Source organism: Ambystoma mexicanum, chromosome 2q, assembly GCF_040938575.1.
Source record: "Ambystoma mexicanum isolate Mex_15411 chromosome 2q, UKY_AmexF1_1, whole genome shotgun sequence".
Taxonomy (NCBI): Eukaryota; Metazoa; Chordata; class Amphibia; order Caudata; family Ambystomatidae; genus Ambystoma; species Ambystoma mexicanum.
Window position 1 is genome coordinate 1,485,519,846 of NC_090924.1, and position 26,230 is coordinate 1,485,546,075.

The 26,230-nt window shown below is 47.6% G+C and overlaps 1 protein-coding gene and 1 pseudogene across 1 annotated transcript in view; one reads left to right on the top strand and one right to left on the bottom strand.

Moving 5' to 3' along the window:
- Positions 1-2,966, bottom strand: part of LOC138570304 (zinc finger protein 268-like) — a 62,361-nt pseudogene extending 59,395 nt beyond the window's left edge.
- A 779-nt stretch (positions 2,967-3,745) lies between these two features.
- The window catches only part of LOC138570306 (zinc finger protein 84-like), a 48,147-nt gene continuing 25,662 nt past the window's right edge, over positions 3,746-26,230 (top strand). The window contains exon 1 of the mRNA XM_069649083.1: positions 3,746-4,076. The gene's annotated coding sequence lies outside the window, so the exon portion shown is untranslated. The remainder of the gene's footprint in view (positions 4,077-26,230) is intronic.

Sequence of the window (26,230 nt, forward strand, 5' to 3'; positions counted from 1 at the left end):
CTAGCAGACCAGGATGCTAACAACGGGCCCATCATTAGCGGGCCAGTTGTTAGCATCCTCCCCATTCCCATTGAGCCCTATGGGGGCTCAAATGGGAATGGGGATGTACCGGGTCTGGGTCCCAGGAAAGGGAATTACCGGGCCCTCCAAGGTCGGAATGGCCTGGTAATTCCCTATTCCTGGAACCCGGACCCGGTATGGGGGTAGCCATGCCGCTAAAAGCAGCATGGCTACCTCCATGCTTGTAATGAGGCCCATTGGGCGGTAGCCGTGCCCTTATTAGTCCTTATTAAGGGCACGGCTACCGCCAAACTCGCTACCAGCACCCACGAATGGGCCATTACCGGCCCATTACGAGATAAATGGGCCGGTAATTGCCCATTTGCGGGTGCCGGTGTGGGCGGGCACCCCATCCGCATTCTGCCCCACAGGGCAGAATGGGGGTGGGGAGCATGGGTGCACCGGTACCGTTTATAACAGTGCCGGTGCAATCACGAGTTCTGCTTGCTGGTGCCGCTCTGCACGCCTGGTCTGACCAGGGGTGCAGAGCGGCACCCGCAAGCAGAGCTCGTAATGTGGCGGTACAGTAACAATGGCGCTGGTAGCACTTCTGGTGCCGTTGTTGCCTTATCGCCACATTCGTAATGAGGCCCATTGTGTCCATCTAGGAAGGGTGAAGGACTGAATGGACCTGCAGGGATTTGATCTGGTGAACACGAGGTCAAGAATATGTTCTGGTGGAGCAGGGGTCTGAACACTTTGGATTTTCAGATGTTTTGGACTACAACTGTCATCAGCCCATTCCAGTATACGTAATATACTTGTGTACAGGCACGTTATAAATGAAGTCATATCATATAAACAGACAGGGATATGGAAGTCTAACGGCAATCGTCTCCAGATCATCCAACGCTGGCTGTGGTAGTAAGCCTCTTGCAAGCCCTGTATTCCGACCTTTACTTTCTGGGCATGAATCACTTCTCCTCCCCGATTCCCTGCTATCCATCAACCTCACTATCCTCCTGCCTGTATCGCCTGCCTTGTTCGTGCCCCTCCCCCGTAAGCATTCTGCCAGCTCTGAATCACTAATACTCACAAGCTTATCGTTCTGACAGAACTTCCAATGCCGGATGAACTTTCTGTTCCCGAATATTTATATCCTATATTACTGCTCAGAACCTTGTTCTTCGCTGCCCACCTGCCCATCCCCTTTGCACCTACCGTGGGGCTCCATGTTCTGCTGCCTTTGTCTGGCTTGCATCATCATATTTGCTCAATATTCCTATCTTGGCACGCTAAATTCCGTTGGTAAAACTGCTCGTATTTTCATGAGTATGGAAAGTCACATCTACTGTATACATCACAACTGTATCCTCCTTTTGGGATCTGCGTAATGCAATTTGACTTTTATGCTGCAGCATCCTGAGGTGAGGCTTTGCCTGTCTGTATCATCATACCATTTTGACTTTTATACTGCCGGATGTAGCCCCCTCCCCCGCATCATGAGGGGAGGCTTTGCCTGTCTGTATCATCATACCACTTGAACTTCTTACGCTGCCGGATGTAGTCCCCTGCACCATGAGGTGAGGTTTGGCCATGCTGCTCAGACAAACAAATCTGTACAACTGAAACCATACGATATGTCTTGCACTTGACTAATGTACCACACACTTCTGTAACTAGCGCCTAGATAGATACTTATGTGTTTTGAGTGCTGTAATGAATGCAAAAATGAATAAAATAAATAGTCCAAAACATCTGTTCAGCTACAGCTGGCAGATCTCTGCTGTAGCAGATGCATTAGTCAACTGAGCCAGAGACTGCTCCCCTGAAGCAGGGATCCGCGCGTCATAGGTATCACTTCCATGAAGCAGAGGCATTGCTAGCGCGGGGCTGGGGGAGGGAGGATGAAGCCCCAGGTCTTTTGGTTGTAGCCCCGGATAAAAGCTCAGGGGCTACACCCAAAAGGATATAGCTAGCCCTGAGTCCTGACAGTCCCGACATTAGCAAAGCCCCAGATCTTTTCCAGATTTAGCAACACCCCCCCATGCCCCCAGGAAGAGACAGAAGAGGAGGGAAAGGGGGGGAAGGTGGCGAGGGCAGGGGGGAGACAAGCAACCTCAAAAGCACAGAAATGAAGGCATTGCAGCAACTATTTACCTTCTGCAGCCTGCGCTTCGTTTTCTTTCGATGACTCAGCAATAGTGCATTCAGATCTGAAAAAGCAAACGCCACGGGCTCAATTCAAATGAACGTTATTATTATTATGGATAATTAATGTGGAATGTGTCGAGCCCCCCCAATTATCTGCCTTAAAACACATGAGGCCTGATTACAAGTATGGCGGTAAGGCAGCGGTGCCAGTAGTGCTATTGGCACCGTTGCTAGCTTACCGCTGAATGGGGATTGGGAATCCCTTATTACCGGCACCCGCGAATAGGCAATTACTGGTTATGCCAAACTCGGCATGACCCGGAAATTAGCCATTCGCGGGTGCTGGTAAAAAATGGATACCGGCAGAAGCCGTGCCTGTGTTACAGGTACGGCTACTGCCAGCCTCGTAATGAGGCCCATGAAGTCGCTATTTATGCAGGAAAACAAATAATAATTAGGCATTTATATAGCGCTACGAACCCTCAGGTATCTGAGCGCTGCTTATTATTACCCACGGTGTGTGGTGCTCATTTATCGACCTCGGAAGGATGAAAGGCTGAGTTTGGCCCCGCCGGGATTCGAACCTGCGTCAGCTGGTTCTGCACAGAAGTCACAGTGAGCGCTCTACTAGTGTGAGGAGTATCAGAATATTACTCACCAATTCCAAAAGATGCTGCAATTATTCCTGCGCAATTGGCTGTGTAACTTCCATGTCAACCCGTAGCGCTCACACTGTAAAGGGGCCGACACGGGAAGGCCCAGAGACCGGGAGGACCCCGGAGGCAGTGCCCGGAACAGCTCCCTCTGCCCGCCCGAGGATGAGAGGTGATCTGCGCATGCGTCAAGCTCAGGCACTATCAACGGGGCCTGCGTGACGCGCAGGACCCGCCGAGCTGCGCATGCGTCAAGCTCAGACACCGATCTGCGGAGCCTGCGTGATGCGCAAGCACCACCCGGCTGCACATGCGTAGAGCTCAGATACTGATCGGCCGGGCCTGCGTACTATTAGGCACGGGGCGGCTGCTCATGCTCATGCGCAGAGTTCAGATACGTAACGACAGGGCTCGTATGATGCGCAGGTTCTGCTGCACATGCGCAGACCTCTGATACTAATCAGGGTTTACGCAATGTCCGGTCACAGTAACAACGCTCAGACAGAGGTCAGCAGGGCCCCGTAACGCTCAAGCACGTGTCGGCTGCGCATGCGCAGAGTTCAGACACCACGAAAAACCAAGCGCAGAACGGAGACATTCATTTACCGAACGAGCTTTTACACGAGAAACTAATCATCAGCGCATGCGCATTGCTCGGGTGCAGTTGCTGCCCGGTGTTTGGGATTGTTTGTCTTTCATTACATTTGAAGGTGTCGAGGTGAGAAGCCGTAACTGGAGACAGTCCTCTTTCAATTTCTATTACCGGGGAGGAGAAGGCGATAGAGGAGGAAGAGGAAGAGGAGGAGGAGGAGTAAGAGGAAGAAGAGGAAGAGGAGGAGGAGGAGGAGGGGAGGAGAAGGCAGTAGAGGAGGAAGAGGAGGAGGAGGAGGAGGGGAGGAGAAGGCAGTAGAGGAGGAAGAGGAGGAGGAGGAGGGGAGTAAGAGGAAGAAGAGGAAGAGGAAGAGGAGGAGGAGGAGGAGGAGGAGGTAGAGGAGGAGGAGTAAGAGGAAGAAGAGGAAGAAGAGGAGTAAGAGGAAGAAGAGGAAGAAGAGGAAGAGGAGGAGAAGGAGGTAGAGGAGGTAGAGGAGGAAGAGGAAGAAGAGGAGGAGGAGGAAGCCCTACTTAGAAGTCCTACTTAACACCCCAGGCTCACAAGGTTAAGTAGGGTGTGAGGGGGTGTCTCTTCTTCTGCATGTAAGACGGATCACTTTCAGTTTCCCGGCTGGAAATCTTTTGAAGCAATGGGTACCGTGGGAACAAGGAACCCGGGTAAGACAAAGCCTCATTAGCCAGCAAATGGGTCCCTCGGCCAATTGAAATATCCCCGGCTAGTGGAACTCTATATAAACTACTTTACACTGCATCATGCTTGAGAGTGTGGTATCACAGCCTGCAGGGAGGAGTTTCTCTCTCCACTAATGTGGCTTGCTTAAAGGACATCAAAATCACAATCCAAGCGTATTGAAGCGGGAGTGTGCCACCGTAGAGGTTGGATTGGCCACATAGCCAGCATATTGGTATTTCTTTGTGTTTCTTGGACTGTTTAAACTGGATGCAAGACTAGAGACTTGACTACATAGCCCCCACTGCATACCTGCCTAGTTCCTGGGGTTAACCCAGACACGGTTTTTACACTCTTCTCCAGGTCTCCGGGGAACATCGCAGAGTCTCCAGGTTTTCGGGAGACTAAAGACAGCCCACCACAAGGCACTTCTGTCGTGACCGAAAGGAAAGATGCAGCTTTCTGGTCCATTTCCAGACTGGCTAATGGGGAACATAGTTATTAATCACCCCCCCCCCACTGCGCCAAACATTATCAAAAACAATAGAACACCTTCTACTCGTACGCCTTAAGGGGCAGCACAGTGGGCACACCATTCATGCAAGTACCTGGGCCATTATGCAAAATTCTACCAGATTACAATTTAATTCCAAAAACTAATGAAGACACCCCCAGCTCTCAGGGTGGTGCCGGCTCCCTATTGGAATTGGGCTCTCAAAAGGGTGTTAGCGGCAAATGGGAGAACGGCTCTGCAGAATAATAAAGACCTCACAATCAAAAGAAAAATGCACCTATTTTACTTCCAAAAAACAATATTTCCTGTTTACAGCTTCCTCAGTTGCTTAGTCTTAACTCCACAACCATTTCAATTAGCCTTGCAGATTCTGCCTAATTTATTAAAAAACGAGATTATCAGTCTCCATCTTGCAAACATTTGGGCTGTGTATCATGGAAAAGGTGGCGGGCATCCAATGGCATCATCCTCTGGGTTTTCCTATGCCAAGTGTAGGCAGGTATGCCCAGTGGGCTTGTTTTGTAATCTAACGTCGACTTGTATCAGAAATCTGTAACCTCAATAGAATTGTTAAAGGTCTCCTGACAACAACTATATCAAGCTAGCCCGATTGTGTTTCAACCATATTCATTTTGTTCCTTTGACTGTGTTTTGTAATCATTTGTGGCTAATGTTGTGGCTTTGGAAATATTTTGGTGTACAATTGTTTATTTTAGTTTTTGTTTTTTTTAGCTGCAGAATTTTGGGTTGAACCTCTTTTGATGAGAAATCTCATGGTCAAATACATCATATTGAGGGCATTAAGTAACAAGTATGACTGATTTTCTTTAAAAACAATGTTTTCTCTCTGTTTAATGGTTGGCACACTGTGTAGGTACTCATCACACCAGAAAACACTTTTCTTTTAGTAATTTTTAAATAACTTACCTGTTTTATCATCTAATTAATCACCCTTTTATCTACATTTACGATTTTTGAAGTATTTGTGATTAGAAATATTTATTCATCGGTGCATATATTTATCTTGCATTTTTGCACACAGCATGGGTGTAATTTTGCATGTTTGTTCATTTGCTCATTTGCACACTGCTTTATTGCCAATATTAGCCCGTGCCAGTAGTTAGTTTTCTGTTAGGAAGGTGTAAGTTGCCATATCATTTTTTTTGGACATACCCTTTTACCCGTTTATTAGAATGTTCATTTTTGCATGGACTTTTATTACTAAATCATTTTAAATATTTACTCATCGCCGTAACTTTGTATCTTGCATAGTTGCACACAGTGGGGTTGCAATCTTGCGTATTTGTACATTTGCTTATTTGCAAATTTCGTTATTGCCACTATCTGTATATTTAGCTTGTATTTTTGCACGCAGTCACTGTGCACATTTGTATATTTGCATATTTGCCCAAGGGTCCACTGCCCACATTGGAAATTGTATATTAGTGCTTCTAGTTAACTCATTTAGGTTAGGGACGTGTTTATAATCCCCTGTGGAAGTAGAATTTGTGACCTCGCACCTGGGGGGACCTTTTGCTGACATTAGAGGTACTGTCTCCATTGACATCCCTGCATTCACGGGTGGTGGGGGTTAATTGGGACTCTCAAAGGTGACCACTGATCGAACATTAGGCGTAACGGCTTGAGGAGCCAACTGACAACTGTGGGTCCCTTTCCTGTTGACCCCTTGAAGTCGACCAGTATGCCAGTGCCAGCCTCAAGAGGGAGTAGAGGGAGAGAATCAAAATGAGTGTGGGTGAGATACCATTTTAAAAGTTGGCTCAGTCACAGCTGGCCCTCTTCTAGACCTCCCCGAGGTAATGGCTAACGAGTTTGGTAATCAGGAATTCATAGCTCAGGATGTGGGGATCTTTATTAAAAACCAACCCTTTATGAGGTCAAGTGAGGACCTAATGGGCATGAAAACTCCTAATCAGCCTTGTAATCGAAAGGGAATTCCATGAAGCCACATTTTCATGCAATCCCCTATTGCGTGTCAATGAATAATTGACACTTATTTTGGTAAAAAGTTGGGAACGCGTACTGAAATTAAAACAATTGCCCCAACTAAAGCCATGGCTTTTATTGATCATTCATTAATGAATACCCTCAATGTCAAGGCCGATTTTGGAGAAATGTATTACCTTAACATTATTGAGTTTGCTGACCTCGAGATGGAGGGAATGGTGGGAGGTGGGTCCGGCGGAATGCTTATGAGTGTGATTCAACAGACCTGCGACACATCTATGCCTAATTCCCCCACCCCTCTGACGACGAACTTGATTGGGGAAGAAGAGGTTATTGTGGAAAATGTGAGTCGTCAACTAGGCCAGATGTCTCGGAACCATTGGCGGAGGGTAAATTGCACCATACTTTGAGTGAGGTTGACGAGTGTATTCCTCTAACCCATCCAACCGTGTCAGCCCTGAACATGGTATTAAACTCATTTGTTAATCTCTACAATAATATTTGGCTTGAGTTGAAAGAGCATAGTTTGATTGTTGGTAAAGTTGGGTGAAAAGATTGAAAATCTGACCAGAATAAAGTTATAAACAGTTGAGCCACCTGCGTTGATGGGCTCCACTCCGTTACATACATATCGGGAGGAGCCTCCGCTAATTTTGTGGGAGGAATGGCTGATTGCTCCAAAGAGTCTGGTGAATCTGGATCCAATAGTTATTAGTGATGACTCTTATAACTGTAGTACCATTGTTGCCCCTGATAGAAGTTTACCTAAAGGTGTACCAATAGAAGGTATACTAAAACCAAAAGATCAAAAAGCGGAGTAGGTGGTGGTCCCCCCATTCTGTGAACCTTTAGAGGTGGGTTCATTTGCGGAGACTCTAAGGGGACAATCATATTTAAAGTGACAAAACCGCCCAAATATAAGGAACAAAAGTAAAACAACTCAGGAGCACTTATGTGTGGCAAACGAAACCTAAGCATTGATTTGCTGAGGCCCACCCAGTGTGGTAAAAGAAAATTAAGATCTATCCGGACACCATCCAGAGTCACGAGGAGGTTTGTAATGGGTTGGGCAAGTCTAAAAGTGTCCCACCTTTCCCCCTCAAGCCTGTATTTCAGGGGGATAGTCCTGTATGTTAGGGGGTAAATCATGTTCCTGACGTGACTGGGATGTTTATAAATCACACAAGTAAAGCGCCTCCACGTGGGGAGGCGCTTAACCCAAATGTGGGCTCGACTGTAGGCAACGGCTTGGGGAAAGCTAACAGACTCTTAGTTAAGCCTGAGTTGAGAGGCTCTGCCTCTTGTCCTGAGTGTACTACTTGTAGCTAGTCGGTACTAATAGGAGAATGGACTAATATTGACTCTAGGAAACCTCGACAGGTAGAGGAAAGTAAAGGTGTTACCTTTTTAATCTCCTGGAGCTAACTAATAAGAGGTGCGGGGAGGACTTACAAGAAAGAGAGTGTACTCAGGACCAGAGGACTAACGTACCTGTCCCCATTAGTTTGCGCACTACCAACGTAGGAGAGGGCGGCCAATTGCCATGCTTGGGGGCCAACTATATGAATTGGGAGGAGTGGAGGAAACAAAAAGAACTGTGTTCTCAAAACTAACCACAGACTTTATATCCAAGGTTGCATTCTGGTGGTGGACAATTTTTGGATAAACTATATAAATGTGTACCCCAAACTCAGGATGTAAAGACGTTGCGGGTATCGGGGCGAAAAGTGTATAGTATCCTTAGAAAGGCAAAGGATGGTGACGGTGAAGGGAAAAGCTTGGATTTCAAGGATATGTCAGGGTTTAAAGACAAGGGAAGGAGTTAAGGAGTGGGACGAGGGGCATTTGAAGGCGCGACATACAGTTTGTATGTCCAGCATTTTGGGGTCTGCGACCCAGGTATGTTTAAACAGGTTGCGTACTGACAATTTTTGCTGAAACTGCAAAATTAAAATTAATCTCATCTACTGATCTAGCATGTGTAACTTACCCAAATCGAGCAGATACTAATTGCTGCCATCAATGCTTTATTTCTAGAGTGGTTAAAGAATTAGTTCTGGCGGAAGCAACAAACCTTAAAGAACTGGGTTTTGCTATTTACATAGAAGGGGGGATCGAGGAAGTGCCCATCAAGCGATGGGGAGATTGGGCCATAAGAATGTCCCTGAATGTTTCAGGAACTAGAGGAATAATTGCTGGCAATTAAATAGATTTACAACCAGAGGCGGAGGATCAGCATCGGGCCCGAGTTACATTTGCTTTGTGGAAAACAAACCATAGCACCCCTAAAATATGCATGGAAAAGGATAATCATTTCGGTTTGAGAGTTTAGGGAACAAATCCTGCATTGTGTAAAGCAAGGCGAACTGTATTTGTGGCATTTGTGAACACGGCTGAGGGATGCCTGCTGAACGGGGTGAGGTACAATTACCCCGTTAACATTGTGGTGACAACAGTGAAACCGTCAGAGGGATGTCTGCAATGAAACATTGTTTAAAAGACATTAAAACTTGTGAATACGACAACTGAAAGAGTGTGAGAAAAGGCTGTAGTGAACCTGGCGAAGGGAGGCTAACATTGCAGAAGGATCTGAGCCTTCTGCAATGTTCCCGCGGTGGATCCCACGGTAAAGAGTCATCACCCCATGTGCATATAGAAATTAACTATGGATACATTAGGCCCTCGGAGGCAAGAGATTTTTGTAGAAAGGAACTTAACCACTGAAGGTCCTGATATCACTGAAAGGAACTGTAACCTTGTGCCGGAGATGCCGAGGAATGTGCTGGGAAGGAAGACCTTGGCTATAACATCCTGAAATATTATTTGTGAACACTTCTTTCTTTTCTTGTTATTATCCCACACTCTTTTGAAAACTTAGAGGTAAGGAGGCGCTTTTTATTTGAGAATACACCACTAGGACTGCCTTATTATTATTTGATGGTCGTAGCCTGCTCCCATCTTAGATTTAGGTTTAGATTAGGCGTTTTTCTCACCCATTCATACAGTTTAATAAACACCCTTGAACTGTGATCACTTGTGTCTGTCTTTACTGTTGCCACCATGAGTTCCATACATATGGTGTCAGGGGTGGGATGTGACTCAATTGAAACTAATTGGGGAACCCTACAATTTCAGAAACGTAGTCAGAGAGCTTCTAACCCTTTCTGTTGCCACCAAGGAATCGATAGGTTTTGATATCTGTAGCAGTAGGGAAGCTATTATCCCCCAGGGAAAAGAGGAATGATTCCTACAGACTTAGTTTTGATACCCCCTCTGGAGTGCTATATAAGATTGGCCCCAAAATCTGGCTTAGCGTGGAAGTTCGGGATAGACGTCTTAGCAGGCATCATCGATCCCGACTTCCGGGCAGATGCAAAGGTTCTCTTACAGAATCACGGTGAGATCCCTTTTGAAGTATTTTGTGAGGATCAAATTACCCAAGGAATGTTTGAAAGGGCTCTATTTCCTCAGTTTAAAGAAACTGAACCAGATAGAACAAGAGGTAACTTAGGCTTTGGGGAAGCTTATAAATCTTTTAACATCGAAGAAAGGAAGGGAGAAGAGCCTACCATCTATCCCGACCTAACCTTCGCCCAGAAAAATGATCCAGCTCTCGCTGAGGTCTTTCTACAAGCTATTCCGGAAGGAGAAGGCTTATTTTTATTTATTTATTGTTCATTTGTAATACAGCTATACACAAGTGTTCCAAGGCGCAACCATGAAAGGTGGGGAGACAAGGGAAAAACAGATAGACGGTCTTCAAGGCATGGTAAATTCAGATCATGCAAGTGCGCAGACAGGTGTGGGAGAAGGGAGGGGGGACACATGCAGGGGTGGGCGTACCAAATGTGCCCAATCAGTCAGAAACTGGGGTAAGTGCTGAGAGATGCCACTCTCATGGGTCATTGACCAAGTGCAGTAGCGATGAGGCAGGTGAAGGGCCCGGGGGCAAGTGCGAGAGGACTGGTGAGGGTGCAAGGAACCTGTGAGGCTCTGAGGTACAGCAGGTGGTCAGTCAGCAGGCTGTGCGGACAATGAGGGTCTCAGACTCCGTACCAACCTCCCTCCCTTCCTCCTCACCTGGTTCTTCACTGAGGCTTGTTTCTTCTTCTGTATCCCTCTTCCTTCTGGGCTTCTTTGATTTGATGTCTTTCTTCCTTTCCTTCTTTTGCAGCAAGTAAGGTCTGTCTCCCCGGGATGCCACACTGTCGGTAGGGAAAACAACCCAACAGCGTGGCCTCCCCCGGAGGAAGCGCAAAATGCAAGGAAAAGCCTCCGGGCTGAAAAACCCTGCAATCCTCAGGTGATGTTGAATTAGAGGAAGTGGAATATGGCGAGGATAGCCAATCAGGAAGTGTCTATGATTCCCAGAAGACCGGGGTTCCGTAGTGAACGGCCTCCGATGGACTTCAGATCCGTGTGACGGATGGATACTTATCAAGAAGTAAATATACGAAGATGGGATGGTCCGGAAAACAGGAGGCTATCTTCGTAGCAGATTGTGGCTGGAAATAGCAAAGGCAACTGACGGAAGGACGCCAGGAGTACCCAGCAAGGTAAGTAAGAAAAAGGTAGAGGCAGAAGAAAAGTGCCAGAAAAACACTAGCAGACAGGACAGGCAAGAAAAGAGAAAGGAGCGGCGAACCGCAACATTTTAGAAAGAAAAATAAGCACAGGGAGAGCGGCAGCAGATGGTTTCCAAAACAGAACGGAAACCATAAGACAGGCGATTCAAAAGCACAGAGAGTATTCGTAAGCAAAATGATCGAAATCAGGAGGACAAGAGAGAGAGAGCATCATGCACGGAAGGATCCGAGGTGCAACGCACTGGCGAACAGACTGCGTTGCAGTAAATGCCTGGTGGCGGCCATGTTGGAAAGAACAACTAGACCATGCATACAGCAACGGTCTAAAATGTAATGGAACATCCTAATGGCGACCCCACCGATCTCAGGAAGGCATGACAGAGGGAGAGAGGGAGAGAGAGGGTAGCAGGGTAGAGGGAGAGAGAAGGAAGATGAGAATAGGAATGTCTTAAGAAGTTTCTGGAACTTAAGACGATCCGGCTCAAGACTGAGGCTGGCATGGAGGCTATTCCAGAGGGAGGCCCCTACAGAGGATAACGATCTCCCTCCAAATCTCTTCTTTGGAGAACCGGCTCACTCGCAGAAGGTTAGAGGTAGATGAGCGGAGGGCTTGGGAAGGACAGTATTATGGTAGGCATTGTTGCAGATATGTAGGTCCCTGGCCCCAGAATGCCTTGTGGACAATGCAGATGGTCTTGAACTTGATCCTTGCCAACACGGGGAGCCAGTGGAGGGATTTCAGCACCAGAGAAATGCAGTCCCTGGGCTTGAAGCCAAGGATGAGTCTTGCGGTTCTGTACTGGATGAGTTTCAGAGGGTGCAGAGCAGAAGCAGGTTGAGAGGTTGGAAAGAGGCGGTTGCAGTAGTCCAGCCTTGGGAGGACCAGGACTCTGGAGACAGCGAGGCTCTGAGAGAAGATGAGAAAAGGAAGATTACTTCTTAGGAGGTGCAGCTGGTAGTTGGACCTTTTCGAGATGTCCGAAATGTGAGTGGAGAAGGAGAGAGTGGAGTCGAAGATGACCCCAAGGTTGTTTGCCTCACAGGAGGGTGCGGGGTCAGGGCCAAGGGAGGTCGGCCAGAGTGAGAGTGGAAAAGCGGGAGCAGAAGTCCCAATGCGAGCAATCTCGGTCTTACTGGCATTGAGGCAGAGGTTGTTTGCAGCACACCATGACTGAATTGTGGACAGACGGACAGATAGGCGAGGAAGAGGAGGTGGCTGAGGGTAGCCTGAAGGAGAGTTGCGTGTCATCCTCATAACACTGGAAGTTAGAGATGAAGGTGGCAATCACACGTGCCAGGGCAGCCATGTAGACTATGAAGAACCAGGGGGATCGGTTAGAAACCTGGGGATCGCCACAGGTTGAAAGAGTGATGGTAGAGAGAAAGGGCCCAAGTTCCACTTGGGATGGGCGTTCGGAAAGGAAGGAGGTTAACCATGCCAGAGCCTGACTTGTGGGTCCCAGGGTGTCAAGGAGACATGTGATCAAGATGTTATGGTTAACTGTGTCAAAGGCAGAGGAGAGTTCAAGAAGAATGAGGACAGAGGGAGTGTTAGTGTCAAGATTTGAGAGCAGGTCTTCACGGGTGTTCAGAAGAGCAGTTTCTGTGCCTCTGGATGCTCTAAAGCCAGACTGAAGTACCTCGGCTACTTTCTAGGGAATGGGAATGTACATCCTCAACATGAGAAGGTGAAATCGGAGTGTGGCCCCTTTCAACTTTCAGTAGGTTAGCCAGGGTGCGCCCCGCCTTGTTCCCCTCGCCATATCAGCGTGCCCTGGCCAGAGTAGCCATATACAGCAATTCCCTGGTAGCCAGTTTACTGAATTCTTGTAATTTACTATTAATGTCCGCAAGGATGCTGGCTTCATGCAGGGACGTATATTGTTGCTCTAGCTCCCCCAACCTTTTCTCCACCTCCGCCAGTTCCCACCTGACCGCCTTCAATAGCCCCGTGGATTTGGAGATCAGAATACCCCTCACCCATGCCTTAAATGTCTCCCTTAAAATCGCGGAGCTATTTACTGAGTCTTTATTGGTCTCAAAAAGAATTCAACCTCGGTATGTAATTCCTCTGCCACTGATGGGTCCCTAAGGATGTCAGGAGGCATCCTCCATCTCCTGACCGGGGGTCTAATGTTGTCTAGTGTTATGTCTAACAGAATAGGGGAGTGATCTGACAGGGTGCGGGGAAATATTTCACTCTTGTTAATTTGATGCATAAGAGACGCAGACACCAGCCAGTAATCAATACGGGATTCGGTGTTATGCACCGAGGAGTAAAAGGAGTACTGTCTCTTTTGGGGATGTATTATTCTCCAGGCATCCACCAGTAACAGTTGCGACATGATTTGTTGTACAGTGTTAGCTGTTTTCGTAGGGTTTCTGTGTGTGGAGGTGGAGCGGTCTAGGGCAGTGTCTAATATAGTGTTGAAATGTCCCCCCCACAATATTCGCTTGTTTCCACATATACCAATCTCTTGCATCACATTTGTGTAGAAATCAGGGTCGTCCACATTTGGACCATATGTATTTATCAATATCAGTTCTTCCCCCGCAATGCTTCCCCACACTATAACGTAGCGACCCAGTGGGTCTATTTTACTTTTCCCCAGTTGGAACCCAATGGATGGGTGAATCAGGACAAGTATTCCTCGTGCCTGTGAGGAGTATTCAGTACAGTATCTGTGTTAACCCCACCCTTTCAAGAACTCAGTATTAACCTTCTGGAGTGCATGAGTTTCTTGCAACATGACAATCTGGGGCTGATGACGAGTAACATATGCTCCCACCTTGTTCAACTTGGCTCGGTTGTTCAGACCACGGACGTTCCATGTAAGAAGTTTCAGTCTAAGCCCATGGGCCGTTCTGACAGTGTTAGCCATGTCTGTACACCCATTGTGCGTCTCTTGGCTGGCTATTGCTTATGAGAGTTTCATGTGTTGCAATGTTCAACAGATCAGACCTGGCAGGCAATGCGGCACCCGCGAGCACATCTCGTGGATGCACCGTTTTGAACGGTGCCGGTGCATCCAAGCTCCCCATTCCAATTCAGCCCTATGGGGCCGAATGGGGATGCGGAGTCCCTTATTACTGGCAACCGCAAATGGGCAATTTCCTGGTGCGCCTAACTCGCATGACCCGGTAATTGCCCATTCGCGGGTGCCAGACCCGGATGCGAGTTTGGGGGTAGCCTTGCCGGTTTATCCGGCAAGGCTACCTCCAACCTCGTAATAAGGCTCATTGAGATTTGTGAATATACAAACTCACCTGTCCTCCTATACTGCGTCCAATGTTATTCTTCTCCCAACCGTCTGCTAGCCCTTGAGTCTTGAAGTCCAGGTGCTTCACTTCGATCTCCTCAGCGGTCCTGTCTCTGGTCGGCAGCCTTTCGAGGGTCTGACTTCCAGGGAGCTTCAGCGAAGGTCAGCGGTGCTCGATGGTCCCTCGGAGCACGGGAAGAGGGCGTGAAGCAGGAGCACCAGAAGAGCAGGGTGCAAGCTGTCCCAACTACCCATGGGGCGGCACGGGATGCAGCGAATGTTGCAATGCTGGCCCAGGAGCCACTGGAACACTGGATGTGCTGGATACTGCGCTCCAAGAAAAAACACTAGCTCACCAGGGAATCCTTTTAGTAAAGGAACACACTACACCACCAAGGAACTTAATAACAAAGGAAGGCTTCTATCATCATAATGCAGTAGCGCACCAGGGAATTGTGAAATAGAAATAGGCCTGTCCCCAGGCCTAGGGAAAAGAGAACCGAGTTTTACTTCTGGCCATTGTGAGAAATACAGTAAGAAGGGCGTGGGGCCTACCAGCCTTTGTCAGCCGTCCTTGACCATTCACCTAACACACACCCAGGAGTAAGGTAAGTCGATTGTCTAGGGTACGCCCCAATCCTGTAGGGGTGGAGTATTTAAGAAGGTGTGTAAATGGTTTGATGTGGGTTAATTGGGTGAGGACAGGAGATGGTGGAGGATGTGCGAGAGACCAGAAGAGGGGAATGTGAAAGTAATGTGGAGGTTATTGGAAAGAGGGCTCTGTGGAGTATTCGTGTGTGGGAGTAAGGAGGGAGTGAACCACTGATACAGAAGCCATACAGAGGAGGTAGTAGTAGTTGGAAGTGAGTTTAGTCATAGTGGAGTAGCAGTTAGAGGGCGAGCTAGTAAGTAGTAGTGGCGGCCATGAAGAGTAAGACTAGATGCATTAGAGATAGTAGAGTAGTAGTGTCTCCCTCCATCGCTAAACTCCCCTTGGAAACTTCAACTACACCCAGCTCCCGGCAGGCAGACAGAGCTTCCAGCACAGACACGGTGCACACCCTAACCAAGAACAAGCAGAGACGGAAAGTTTCCATTTTCTAAGACGATAACCCACCTGCAAGAAATTCAGTTTAAAATCCTCATAATTACAAGCAGGAGAGCTGTAACTGGAGACAGCCCTCTTTCTATATCTATTACCGAGGAAGAGGAGGCGAAGAGCAAGAGGAGGAGGAGGAGGAGGAGGAGGACGACGAAGTGTTTGTCTTGTTTTGGTGTCTCCTCTTCTGCATGTAAGATGTATCACTTTCAGTTTCCCCAGCTGGAAATCTGTTGAAGCAACGAATACCGTGGGAGCAAGGGACGCGGTAAGACAAAGCCTCATTAGCAAGCGCAGTGGACCCGGTAATTGCCCATTCCTAGGCACTGGAAAATATTAGTTCCCATTCCCATTTGAGCACCATGGGGAAGTCGGATGCACCGGCACATTCGTGAATGGTGCCGGTGCATCCGACATTGTCTGCTCACGAGTGGTCAGACCTGGCAGGCGAAAAGGCCCCCCCAAGCAGACCTCGTAGCTTTGGTCCAGTAACAACAGTACCGGTAAGCTTACCGGTACCGTTGTTACCGGACCAGCAAACTTGTAATGAAGCCCACTGTCTCCATTGACATCTCCACATTCACGGGTGGTGGGGGTTAATTGGGACTCTTGAAGGTGACCACTGTTCAAACATTATGCGTAATGGCTTGAGGATCCAACTGATAACTGTGGGTCCCTTTCCTGTTGACCCTTTGAAGCAGACCATTATGCCAGGGCCGACCTCAAGAGGAAGTGGAGGGGGGGAGAGTCAAAATGAGTGTGGGTTCGAATCCCATTTTAAAAGTTGACTCAGTCACGGCTGGCCCTCTGCTAGACCTCCCCGAGGTAATGGGTAACGGGTTTGGTAATTCAAATAAAGCAACCCCTTATGTAAGGACCCCTTAAGTAAGGAAAGCCACAGTGAACCCGAAGGAGGGAGGCAAATGTCTACAAGGCGTCCGAGCCCGAAAGAGGAAGATCCGGGGTGGAAAGTTGTTACCCAAAGTGCATTGAAAAGTAACTGTTGAATATGATTTTGTGAAGGGTCTACACCCGGCAGAGGGGGACCGAGGGGTGAAACTATCACCCAAGGTATACGTGAAGCAGAACTTTGTGTTTGTTTGTTGGATTCATCAGGCCCCGATGGCAAGAGATTTTGAACTGTAAAAAGAGACTTGGCCCTCGAGGAACCAGACAGCTGATGCAGAACTGTCGGCTCATGCTGAGAAGGATTGAGTGTGTGCTGTACTCCAAGGTCCTACCGTGACCTGTGCTGAAAACATGGGGAAGGGAGACCCACTGGCAATTACATCCTGACATATTATTTGGAACACTTCTTTCTTTATTGAAATCATATCCCACACTCTTTTCTGTAATTAGTTGTAAGGATTTGGCAATCGTTATTTTTAGTATTGGCCCTTTTATTTGACACAACGCCACTAGGGCTGCCTTATTTTTCATTTGAGGGTCGACTCTTGCTCCCATTTTAGATTTAGTTTTAGGTTGGGCGTTTTTCCACCCTGCATTCATTGTTCAATAAACACCCTTGAACTGTGATCACTTGTGTCTGTCTTTACTGTTGCCACCATGAGTTCCTTAGAGATATGTGGGAACTTTACCCCCCTCGCTTTTACAACACAAACCCTTTCTCACGGACAGCCCGCTATGAGAGAAAATGGTCTAACACCCGAACTGTATACCTGACATGTCCCAATACAATGGTCAGGCAATTACTGATCATCACACACCTGACTTCCACTACACTTCCCCACATAGATAAAATATTACACTCAGAGCAAGGCAGAACACACGAGGAAACAGCAGTTCCAAAATGTCAGCTTAACACAAGAGGAAAGACAGCAAAACAGAAGGGGTATCTCAAGGAGGGAAGTTCCCTTGGCCCTTTCGACAATGAACCGTTACTTTCCAGAGGCCTCAAAGATAGAAAGCGTAAGAGCAGGAAACCAGGCTGAAGAATCCTGTATTGTGTGTCGGAGATTCCCAGAGCCCTCCCGCGTCAGTAAAGGTGGTGGGGAGAATCTTCAGCCACCATGGTACTATCCTTGGCTCCAAGAACAAAGCTGCTTCATTGAAAGCAACACAGCCGGTGAGTTGGTGAGTTGGGGAGACCAATACAAGAGCAGTCTGTGTTGAAGGTAAGGATGCAAGCAGCAACATTGTATGGCGAGCCCTGGAACGAACATTGTTAAAACGCGTGTGATAAGATACGCAAGTGAAGATAAACTGCTGATGAGTGAATGAACTTTGAAACCAAGATACAATACCTTTGACAGAGTGGTCCAGCACCATGTGGGTGCTCAATTGAAAGTGTCTGTAAGGTATCCGGCTGAGAATTGGCTAAGTCAAAGTAAGAAAGAGAGCACTTCGAGAAAAGAGCAAATAATTGTGAATCTAAGTGGTCCTGTGGCGGGTTGAGCAAAATCCTGCACGTACAAGTTTGTAAAAAGTAGAGCAGGTTGGTCCGAGCCCGGCAGAGGGAGATCAATTTAAAGCTTGATGTTAAAGTGGGTCTGAACCCGGCAGAGAGGGATCCGGGTGTGAATCAAAAATCACCCCAGAAGGTATACATGAGAATCCTATGGAGAAAGGAACTTTTGAATGTTTGTTTGTCGCATCAGCACCTCTGTAAGAGACTTTGGGCCTCATTACAACTCAGGCGGTAAGGGGTTTACGGCGCCATAAACAGCGCCGACCCTTACCGCCTGAGTACGAGGTCTCTTAGCCCCATGGCGGATTTAACACCTGCTTTTAGCAGGTGTTAAAATCCATGGCGAAAAGGGACCATGGAGTTAATTGCGCCACCGTAATTTACGGTGGCGTAATTAACGCCTTCCCCACTCCCATTATGCCCTATGGGGCAAAAATGGGAATGGGGAAGGGTAAATGGGGATTGGGGACTTACCGCCCCGCCAAACTCGGAATGGGGCGGTAAATCCGCCAACCACCATGGCGTAAACGTAGTTTACGCCATGGTGGTAAAGTCACGGCCCAGGCGGTAACTTACCGCCTGGGTCGTAATGAGGCCCTTTGAATGTCAAAGAGACTTTGGCATAGAAGGCCCTGATAGTAAGATTTGAGCTGCATCCTCGTGCTATAGAAGCGAGAGACTGTGCTAAGTGTGCCACCTTGTCCCGTGCTGACAACGTGGAGAAGGGAGGCCAACGGCTTAAATATCCTGACATATCATTTCTTGAACACTTTTCTTTTGCATAACATTGTTTCCCACACTATTTGTAATTAGTAGTAAGGATCGGCAATAGGTTTATTAGTATAGGCCCTTTTATTTTGACAAGACACCATTAGGACTGTGTTATTATTATTTGATTGTCGTGGCTTGCTCCCATCTTTAGATTTAGGATTAGATAGGTGTTTTTGCAAACACAATTGAAATTCAATAAACACCCTTGAACTGTGGTCACTTGTGTCAAGTCTTACTGTTTAATACCATGCCTACCTTACATCACATACAAGTTAAGCTGTTGGACAGCTTTCAGAAGTGGGAATATTTAGTTATTAGTGATAGCACGTGATGGCATTTGGTTAATGTCAAGCTTTGTGTTCCGGTACGTGCACACTCTTGAGGGGTCAGTTATTATGTATTTAGTTTCTGCTGTTAGATATACAGCTAATTGGAACCATTGGGATTTCTCATTGTCTTCCATTTTGTAGGCTATATATCTACTATTTCTGTGCTCTTTTTATGAAAAATGTCTGCGACAACAGACACATGCCTGGTCTGGATTTTCAGCAGATGTGTTTTGAAACGTAGCTATTTCTTTCGTGTATGTCTTTATTAGGACTTTAGTGTTTGAGGTTTTTTGTAATGTTTTCTAAAGGTTTACAATTTTCGAAGTTACCTTCAGTTCCAAAGTATTTACGTTGGATGTGCTCTATTTCTTGAAGCAGTTGTTTGGCTGTTCCATGTAGGAGAATGTTATTTAAATGTTGCAGTTCTAGAGTGGGACTTTTTGCATAGTTTAGTATATGCACAAGATTCTTTATAGCAGAATGGTGTGTTGCTAACATTTTGATGTGGTCCATGGTTTGTAAAGTTTTCATTTTACTTTTGTCTTCTAGTTTCAAATAGTGATTGAGGAATTGTCGTAAAGATTTAAAAGCTTGTTGGTGTATGTTACACCTTGAGCTGCATGTCAATGTGTACACTGGATGGTTTGTTTGGGTGAAAGGAGAATTTGGTTTAAAGTTTGTTGGGGACTTTTTTTTCACACCAATATGCATTTCTTTTCCCATAATGGTGTGCTCCACCATTTCATACCCTCGGCATCACTGTCTATGGCAATTGTTTTTTTGGTTGTTCTTGTTTATGAGCTTCTTGCTTGAAATATGGTTCTGTGCTGCTTGTGTGAATCCATTCACCATCACAGAAGTGTGAAAAGGTCTCTATATTCACACTGCCCGTGTGTAGAAGCACTTTTTGTAATTTTGATTCATTTAGCTTGTGGTTTCATTCTGTTTAAAATCAATATAAACCATTTTCTCTTTAGTAGAAAAGCACTGTTATTGAAATTGTAATTGTTTATTTGTACAGCGCTTATGCGCTTAGGCCTTGAAGTTTCCAAATGATCTAACAAAAAGGTAACTAGCGTACTAGGCCTGACGGCATTTATCCTAATGCAAGTGCATGAAGTGTATCAGGCAAATCAGATAAGGCGAGGGGAGACAAAGGGGGGACAAGGCAGAACTCCCTATGCCTAGTAAATTCAGGTCATGCAAGTGTACAGACGGAGGTGCAAGGGAGGAGGATGGGGGAACACGTGCGCCCTGTCCAGTAGGGCCAGGGTTATGTGCCGAGATGTAACTCCTCTCATGCAGTGTATGCTGAAAGTGCAGTAGTGCTGAGCAAAGTGCAGAGGCATGGAGGCAAGTCCAAAGAATAGCGAGGAGCCTGGCATCTGTGAGGCTCTGGAGGTGAGCTGGGCGACAGTTAGGGGAGAGATGTAGGAGTGAAACTGAAGAGAAAGAGAGAGGAGGTTAGCAGGGGAGAGGAAGAGAGAAAGAGGAAGAACAAGAAGGTCTTGTGGAGTTTCCGGAATATAAGGGGCTGCGGCTCAAGGCGGAGAGAGGCTCGAAGGCTGTTCCAGAGGAAGGCACCTGCAGAGGATTAAAATTCGACCCCCAAATCTCAGTTTGGAAAAACTGCTCACACGCAGAGTTGGAGGAGGCGAGCCGCAGGCGCTAGGAAGAGAGTATTTAGGAAGAGAGCGTTGCAGATAGTGTGGGCCCCGGCCACTACCCCAGAAAGTTTTGTGGACTATGCAGAGGGTCTTGATTTTGATCCTAGCAGCCACGGGGAGCCAGTGGAGTGATTTCAGCGCCGGAGAGATGCTTTCCCTGGGCTTGAGTCCAAGGATAAGTCTTGCGGTTCTGTTCTGGATGAGTTGTAGCGGACAGAGTATAGGAGTAGGAAGATTGAGAAAGAGGCTGTTGCAGTATTCCAGCCTAGAGAGAACCAGGGCTCTGGAGATGGTAAGCCTTTGGGAGAAGGTGAGAAAAGGTAGAATAACTCTGAGGAGGTACAGGTGGTAGTGGGACTTTTTAGAGATGTCCGAGATGTGAGAAGAGAAGGGGAGAGTAGAGTTGAAAATTACCCCCCAGACTTTTTGCCTCACTAGCAGGTGAGGGCGCAGGGCCAAGGGATGCTGGGCAGTGGGAAATTGGGAAAGCAGGGGCAGGGTTTCCAATGAGGATGATCTCTGTTTTACTGGCATTGAGGCAGAGCTTGTTAGCAACACACCAAGACTGAATTGCGGACAGTCAGGAATGAGCAAGGAGGAAGAAGAGGCAGAACGTAGCCGGAAGTAGAGATGTGTGTCATCCGCATAACACTGAAAGTTACAGGTGAAGGTAGAGATCCCGTGCGCTAGAGGAGCCATGTAGACATTGAAGAACCACAGGGATAAGTTAGATCCCTGGAGGACGCCACAAGTAGAGAGAGTGATAGAGGAGAGAAACAACCATTTCCAAGTTCCACTTGATAGTGACGGTCAGAGAAAAAGGAGGCAAGCCACTTCAGGGCCAGATCTGTGATGCTCAGGGTATCATGGAGACATGATATCAGGATGTTTTTCTTTACGGTGTCAAAGGCAGAAGATAGATCGAGAAGAATGAGGACAGAAGGAGAGTTAGAGTCAAGATTCAAGAGCAGGTTTTCACGGTTGTTCAGAAGAGCAGTTTCCATGCCTCTGGATGCTCTAAATCCAGATTGATGGTCATGGAGACAACCAACAGATTCAGTGTAGAGGTTAAGCTGAGAGATAGCTAGTTTCTCCAGGAGTTTGCCCAGGAAAGGAGTGATAGAGATTGGGCGATGTTTGTCGGAATAGAAGGGTCAACATAGGGTTTTTTGAGCACAGGGTGCACAAGAGAGTGCTTGAGAGAAGTGGGGAAGACTCCAGTGGCGAAAGAGAGGTTGCAGAGGCCAGCCAAGGCAGGAGCAAAAGAATCAATGTTGTCCTTGATGGTTGTAGGAGGGCAAGCACCAACCTGTTTGGAGGAGGCCTCAATTAGAGCTTTGAGGATTAGTCTCCTGCAGTCATTTTTAAGGGTAGATCATGACTTTTTAGCTGTTTTTATAAGATTGTGAAGTACTCTACAGTGGAAAATGTTTTGTAACATACATTTTTATGATTGCTTTACCGTGACTACGTTAACACTGGTAGATGCAGTTTGTTAGTTGGTTTGTTAGTAGGTCTAAATTCAATTTGGAACCGTGGATGGGAACACAGTACAATCGCAGGCTGAAAGCATGGAGACAGGAGAGATGAAGAGGGGGAGGGAAAAGTCAAAGGGGATAGGAAAATGTCCAGTTGGAGGGAACTAACCCATTGTTATGGAAGTGCAAAATGTATGGTAGTCCATGTTCCACTGACGAGTGTGGGAACAGCATCTTGAGTGTTCCAGGTGGGGGGGTGCAAGCAGTCCCCAGAGAGTGTACTATCAGCAGACAGGGAGCATACAGGGGCCTTAGATGTGGGCCTTGGATGTCTGGGCCGGCTCCCGTCTCCCGGAGCCAGAGAATAGCTGAAGAAATACACAGCAGCCAATGGAATGGGGGGTCAGGCCCAGGCTGTCTGGACAAAGATGGAGAAAAGTGCAGCCATCTTGAGAAAGAGGGGAATCAGCTAGGCCTGTATCCGTCGGAAACTGAAATTGACCTTCAATTATATTTCTCATAGAACATCACAAAAAATATGGTGCATTCATAGAGATCACACCATGCAGGGCATCATGAAGCACACAGTCATTTGTAAACCATGTACTTTTAGTGAGTTCTCGCTGCGATTACTGTATTCCAAAAGTGCAGGATGTTTCAATACATTGAAAAATAAAGGATTTGCTACATTTGGTGCTGGGGCCTGTGCAAGATGATATGCTGCAACGCGGCTTACCTTGTAGCAAAACCTTTTGAAGAGAAGAAAAACACAGAATGGTAGTGCACGCGGAGCGCGAGATCAGCTGGTCCGAGTTGCAGCAGTAGAAGAGAGAAAGTCAAGTGCCTCACTGTGGGACTTGAATGTCTGGGGAAGTAAATACTGTTTCAAAATGCCCACAGGGCTACAGCGAGGGGACATGGGGGATGTAAAAACAATCAACTGGTCAGGCTCTGGCGTGGCTGACCTCTTTCCTCTCCAATCAACCCTCCCAGGTCCAACTGGGGTCCTTCCTCTCTGACATCTTTTTCTCTACCTGTGGTGTCCCCCGGGGATCTAACCTCTCTCCCAGGCTGTTCAACCAGTATCTGGCACTCCTTGCCCACCGCATCGCCGCTCTCTGCCCCAACTTTCAGTGCTATGCGGATGATACCCAGCTCATTTTCAGGCTACCCTCGGCCGCCTCCTCTCCGTCCCTCATCTCTGACTGTCTGTCTACTATCCAGGAATGGTGTGCCGCCAATGACCTCTGCCTTAATGCCAGTAAGACTGAGATTCTACTCATCGGCACACCCACTCCCTCCTTCCCTGCAGCTCTCTGGCTGGCCTCTCTTGGCCCTCTTCCTGCTCCTACCTGCAAGGCAAAAAACCTCGGGGCCACCTTCGACTCCACCCTCTCCTTCTCTCCTCACATATCTGACGTCTCTAAGAAGTCACACTACCAGCTGCACCTCCTCAGAGGTATTCTTCCTTTCCTCTCCTTCCCCCAGAAGCTCACTGTCTCCCGAGCCCTGGGTCTCTCGAAGCTGGACTACTGTAACAGCCGCTATCTAAATCTGCCTGCCTCTACACTCCGCCCTCTGCAACTTATCCAGAACAGGACTGCGAGATTTGTCCTTGGCCTCAAGCCCAGGGACCGTATCTCTCCAGGACTGAAATCCCTACACTGGTTCCCAGTGGCTGCGAGGATTAAGTTTAAAACCCTCTGCATTGTCCACAAGGCCTTCTGGGGCCTGGGGCCTAAATACCTTCAACTCTCTCTTCCTAAATATCTTCCTTCTCGAGCTCTTCGCTCATCCGCCTCCAACTCCCTCAGGGTCAGCCGCTTCTCCAAGCAACGAGTTGGGGGTAGATCTCTCTCCGCGGCAGGGGCCTCCCTCTGGAACAGCCTTCCTGCCCCCCTTAAACTTGAGGAGAACCATCTCCGGTTCTGGAAGCACCTCAAAACCTTCCTCTTTGCTTCTGCTTTCTCTCCCCCTCTCCCCTGCTAATTCTTGACTGAAACTGCACTGAATCTGCAACTGGGCCACTCTCACCGATCTCGATCCTTGGCCCAGTCACTCTCCACTTGCACTGGCAACCCCTACACTGCTGGACTGTTCTCTGTATCCCTACAGCCCCCTTCCCAGCACTTGTTCTGCACTTACCTTGCACTTGCCACTAGCTGGCCATTTTATTTATTATTATTCTACTTGCCCCGTACTGCACTTTCCCCCCTCCCTTTCCCCTTGCACTTTTCCCTTCCCTCTACCCATGCACTTGCGCGATCTGAATGACACCGGGCCTAGTAGGATCATTGTCTGTCTTCCCTTTGTTCCCCCTCCCTGCCTCGTCGCGCCTTGAAACACTTGTGTATAGGCGCGTTACAAATGCCATATCATATCATAATCGAAAAACATATGAATATTAATAAATTGGGAGGTAGGAAGGGGGAGACGAGCTACTATGCCTTGTGAGTGTTTAGAACGTGCAAGTGCAGAAGGGAGGGGTAATGGGATAGGTGCTGTGGTGTACATGCGTGAGCAACAAATGAAGTGCAATGTAAGGTAAGTGTGAGCCTCCAGGGTGGAGGGTGAGCAGAGGCAAGTGCTGAGGATAGACAAAAGCTGGGGGGTATTTGGTGTGGGAGGTCAGGGCTCTGTGGATGCATAAGGGCCCTGAACACCAAACAAGCAACTGTGAGATTAGCAGAGGAGAATGGGGGAAAGGCGGAGGTAAAGAGGAAAGTCTTGATGAGCTTCCAGAATTTAAGAAAGTCCTGCTCAAGACAAAGAGGGAGGGGGAGGTTTTTCCAAAGAAGGGAGCCAGCTGAGGAAAGAGATCGACCTCCTGCCCTCTGTTTAGCGAAACGTTTTACACATAAAGAGTTGGTGCCTGAGGAGCGCAGGGGTCAACAGGGGGAATATTTAATAAGATAGAGTTGCAGATAGTGTTGTCCCTGGGCCCAGAAATCCTTGTGGATGATACAGAGGGATTTGAATTTAATCTGTGAAGCAACCGGGAGCCAGTGAAGACATTTTAGGGCAGGAGAGATGCAGTCCCTGGGCTTGAGGCCAAGGATAAGTCTTGCTGCCCTATTCTGGATTAGCTGGAGAGGATGCAGAGTGGAAGAAGGAAGATTAAGGAGGAGGCTATTGTATTAATCAAGTCTAGAGAGGACCAGGGCTCAGGTAACATTGAGCTTCTGGCTGAAGGTGAGAAAAGGTAGAATTCCTTTGAGAAGGAAGAGCTGAAAGTGGGAGTTCTTGGCAATGTCCTGACTGTGAGGTAGGAAGGAGAGAGAAGAGTCGAAGATAACTCCAAGATTTGTGGCTTCAGATGAGGGAGCAGGAGGAGAGCCCATGGAGGGAGGCCAGAGTGAAGGGAAGAAGTCAGGAGCAAGGTTCTCAATTGGAAGGATCTCTGTTTTGAGATCATTGGAAGTGCACCAGGCATGGATGGCAGAAAAGCAGTCGGGGATGATGGAAGGTGCAAGAGGGTCAGCAGGAAGTTTGAAGAAGAGTTGTGTGTCGCCTGAATAACAATGGAATTTGGGGGAGAATGAGGATATAAGGAGTGCCAGCTGACAAAGGTAGATGTTAAAGAGCCAGGGCAAGATGATAGAGCCCTGGGGGACACAACAAGAGGAGAAGGAAGTAGGAGAGGAAAAGGTGCCAAAGATGAATTGAGTGGAGCGGTCAGTAAGGAAGGAGGTCAGGCAGTCCAGTGCCCGCTATGATAGGCAGTAGAGTCCTCTCCCTGCAGGGACTGGTTCCACGAAGGCTCAGAGGAAACTGGTCCCCATGGTTGGAGAGTGGAATAGTAATTTGTATACAGGGGTTGGGACCGACCACTCCATTCTGAGACAAGGTTGCGAGGAGAGAACACACAACCTATCTGCACACCTGCGCTTTTTAGGAATAAAATCCTTCAGAATATGCTAATTGGAGCTTTCTTTCATTATACAAATAAGATGTTGCGCATTCTACAGCTCCACAGCACTCTTAGGAGCACCTACATCTAAGAGAAGTAGAGGTCAGCGTCCAGTGAGATCAGCCTCCACA